The sequence below is a fragment of the Otolemur garnettii genome, unplaced genomic scaffold (assembly GCF_000181295.1).
Source record: "Otolemur garnettii isolate 467f Iridium unplaced genomic scaffold, OtoGar3 scaffold00018, whole genome shotgun sequence".
NCBI classification, from domain to species: domain Eukaryota; kingdom Metazoa; phylum Chordata; class Mammalia; order Primates; family Galagidae; genus Otolemur; species Otolemur garnettii.
In genome coordinates, this window is record NW_003852413.1 from 9,757,504 (window position 1) to 9,761,832 (window position 4,329).

A 4,329-nucleotide genomic window follows, 5' to 3' on the forward strand; every position below is an offset into this window, starting at 1 on the left:
TTTTTTGAGACAGAGTCTCACTTTGTTGTCCCTCATAGAGTGCCATGGCATCACAGCTCACAGCAAGCTCAAACTCTTGGGCATAAGTGATTCTCTTGCCTCAGCCTCCCAAATAACTGGGACTCGAGGCGCCCGCCACAATGCTTGGCTATTTTTGATATTGTGGTTGTCATTGTTGTTTAGCAGGCCTGGACTGAGTTCGACCCACCAGCCCCAGGGGAATGTGGCCAGCACCCTAACCACTTAGCTATGGGCGCTGAGCCTACAATTTAAAAAATGTTAAAGGGACACACATACATGTAAACAAACACAAAAGATGAAGACTTATACCACTAAGGGGGGAATAAAAGTTATTCTAATTTTATGCAGGCGGCTTTTATTATACTTCTTCTAGAATAAATATATCTTACTTTAAAATGAGAATAAAAAATAGCTCTATTATTTAAAAAGGACAAAATAGTTATCAGAGTAAAGAGTGAGTTGGCTGAAGGGTTGCTGCAGAGACATGGTCAGTCTTGCTACAGTTGTTTCTCTAGATTCTTTGCATGTTTTTTGAGTTCTTCTGTTTATATACTATAGCGATGAAAGGTAAGGCTAAGAAGAATGTGTTTTATACTACTCCCAAATCCCTCTCCCCACACAAAATCGGAGAGCATCACCAATTTTAGTAGTCCATGGCCCTACGAGTTTCAACACTCAATTTTTTTTTTTTAATCCATGTTTAAACATTGTACAGGGTAAAACACAGGACATTGCAGCAACAGCCATGTAACCCCATGTGCAGTTACAGAAAAGAACCATATTTCTCAGAGACCCAGTGATTTCAGGGTGGGAGTTAGGGTCTCAATTTCAGGAAGGTCTCTGACCTCTTGTACATCTTTAAGAACAGGAGGGAGTGGCTGGTACTTTGAGGAGGAGCTGGTATTCTTTCTGTGAGACATAACATTTTGAAGTGGGAAAGAAATGGAAATTTATGTTAGTAGTGGTTGGGAGCTGGGCAGAGTGCATCATGATCTGAAAAAAAATGGGCAATGTGTTAAAAACGAATATGCTAGCTATATGCATCAAAAATAGCAGTGATTTTTTTTCTTTTTTTGCAGTTTTTGACCAGGGTCGGGTTTGAACCCACCACCTCAGGCATATGGGGCCAGCGCCCTACTCCTTTGAGCCACAGGTGCTGCCTGAGCAATGATTTATTTAAAAATCCTTAAATAAATATTACTGTCTACAATTAGCAAATATGTGGGAAGTAGCTTTCGTCCTCTCAATTCACTCCTAGTTGTCTGTCTAACATAACCTTAGCTCATTTTGAAAGTGATTCTGCTGCATTATTTGTGACAAGTTGACAGCTCTCTGCCAATAGCTAGCGCAGACATGCTGTGTTCACATGTAACACAAGCTGACACTGTCACCAAACCGAGAGTCCTCTGTCTCATGAGAGTTTGTAAATCTGGAAATAGTGACAGATGTCAACTCCCCCGGAGATGACAAATTTAGCTTTCTATGATACAAATCTGAAAAGTTGCTGTTTTGTTGGTTTGTGGTAAAGAGTCGCGCTGATTAGAGTTTAGGGAACAGAACAGTAGCCTCCCCCACTCCCGGGGCTCAAGGAGAGGTGAGGACGGTGTCAGTGATCTAGTCACTACTCCCTCATGTTGGATCTAATTTGGGAGGCGTGGAATTAGGCCTGAGGAAATTCCAGGTGCCCTTGGGGAAGCTGAGGGTGCTGACTCAGAAACCAAAGAGAGATAGAGTGAAATCCCCATTTCAGGCGTTGGAAGACTCATTCTTCTTTAGTTTTAATTTGGTTCAAGTAAAACAGGAATGGGCTCAGCGCTCAAGTAACTTGAATAAATCTGAACTGAATGTTAAGGGTCATGATAAGGTAAAGTAAATAAAGAGAACAAACATGTCTCACTGATGGTCTGTGACATTAAGAGATCAAAGTGGTTTTACTATTCTCTTCAAAAGTTTCCTGTAATGTATGATTATGGCAGTTAAAGAATAGACTTGAAAAAAACTCCAATAGATAGAGATTTGTCAGAGATTGGTATCATTCAAGTCATCTGGGTTTAGCCTCCAAAATCCCTGGTACTTTGAAAAATATCCTTAGAGAACTTTTTTCTCAGGCTGAAGACACTTAGCTAATGTCTCACGAGAATCCAAAGACTCACCCCTCAACTCAGTACCTTGAATTCTATTCTTTTCGATGGCTGGTGATTCAAGGTTGCCCTTCCTGTGCTCAGGAGCTGACTTTTAGCGATGAGGCCATCCATCAGGTTCAAGGTTTCTTTTCAAAGTGCACAGGAAACTGGAAAGCAGATTCAAATCTCATAAATGTATAATTTGTACATTATCACCTATTGAAATGTAGAGACATGTTAAAATTGTAATTTAAAATTGATGAGTTGCCTGAAATTTAGGGTTTGCGACATATGATACTGAGGTCCGATAACCAGGTAAGTGCCTGAGTGAAACGGGCTCCACTCACCACCTGGGGCAAAGGTATTTACAAAGTTCTGTCTTGGATCTGTGATATGGGTAAGTAAAACCATAAACCAGAAATCATTAGTGGGTAGGTGGAGTGCATACCTGAAATAGTCCATAGGCACGGGGAGATCCACAAACACAGAAATCACTGAGTCCTCTTCACCAGGGAAGATTGTTGGCTGGTTGTTCACATGATTTGAAAGACATGGGGAGATGGTGGTGATTCCGCTATTGCTTTCTCCCCTAGGCTAAGCTACAAATGTTCGAAATCCCCAGCTCCCATAACACCCTGGTCTTGTTCTTTTCAAGGAAGAGAAAAGAGGGTGGATTTGCATTAGACTCTTTCTACCAGAATTTCCAGTTGAAAATTTCTATCAAGTTAACACATACTCTTAGTGGGGAGTCACTGTGAGATGCTGAAGATCTACCTTAAACATCCTTTCCATTCTGGGTTTTTTTTTTTTTTCTTTAAAAAAGCTTCTTTTTGTTTGAGGGAAGGGCTAGGCTAGAACATGTCCAGAACAATTAGGGTGCCATTTTAGAACAGATTTACCAAAATTTCAAATTAATTCAATTTATTGTGGTCACCTATTTAAGAGAGAGAATGCTTTCTCTAGACAAATAGGGTAGAAATACGAACACCACTTTGATCCAGAAGGTGGGAGTCTCTATAAGCATGATTCCTGTGTTAAAAAGAGAAATCTTTTTCCATGTGTATGGTATAGCCATAATTTCCAAAAAGGGATATAGCTTAGAAAATAATTGAAACTTTGAGAATTGAAATTATATCATGTATAGGTTCATAATCAGAACATTTGACACGTATGAGGAGGTTTCATTAGGTGGAAGGGGCAAAAACAAAGGTATGCCTTCTTTTAAATTGTTTTATATTATTCTCCAATTAGAACAAAATGGATAAGAGGAAATATGACTGCCGGATTAAAAAAATTACATTGAAAAATCTATACATATTGAAGACAGAAGTGTGCAAGATTACCTTGCTAAATCATCCTTTTCTCCCTTGAAAGGCTTCAGACTTGTTTTTTAATTTAATACAGGGACTATATATACACAGTAACACCAAGTTTTTAACAGCTATATTTTCTCCCTTTGCTATCATAATTATGGTCTCATTAAGATTCCAATAAAAAGTCAAGGAAAACTTTTTTTTTCAAAGGAAAACAGAAGTACCCACAGTGTCTCTCTACCAACATGCTATGCTTTTAAAATATTTGCATTTGGAATTCCTCACTGCAAATATTCTCCAACCAAAGGTAAATATAACACTTAGATTACTCCCAGAAGAACATTCCTTCTGCTATTAATACCCTCAATTCAAATCCTTTTGCGAGTCTGTATAATTTTACTGTATGTACTTTATCCTGCAGTTTGGCAGGCTGTGTTAGGAACGAGATGCATCAGAAATGAATAGAAAGAGGCATGTCTTGCCTCAGCAAATAATTTTTTCTTTGGGTTTTCCATTTTATAAAATAGTCCATTTGCAATATCAGATTCATGAAGACAGAGTCTTCAGTTAGAGAAGAGTAAAGATAGGCCTGGCCAAAGGAAAACACCAGGCATACATGCATTAAATCTGTTTCAGCTTTCAGTAGATTACATTAAATTAGGAAAAGTAAACATACGTATTGAGCTTCCCCCATTTTTTTTTTAAACGGGCTATCTTCTCACAGTTGACAGGTACGACCTTCCCCTCGTGGCCAGTGATGCGTTATGTCTTGGGGTCTTTAAACGTCTTGCTCTGGAATCAGCAGATCCTCATGTTGTTCTATGAAGTTTTCCTTTCTAATTGCAGGTTGTTTACTTGTTGGTCCATTACCC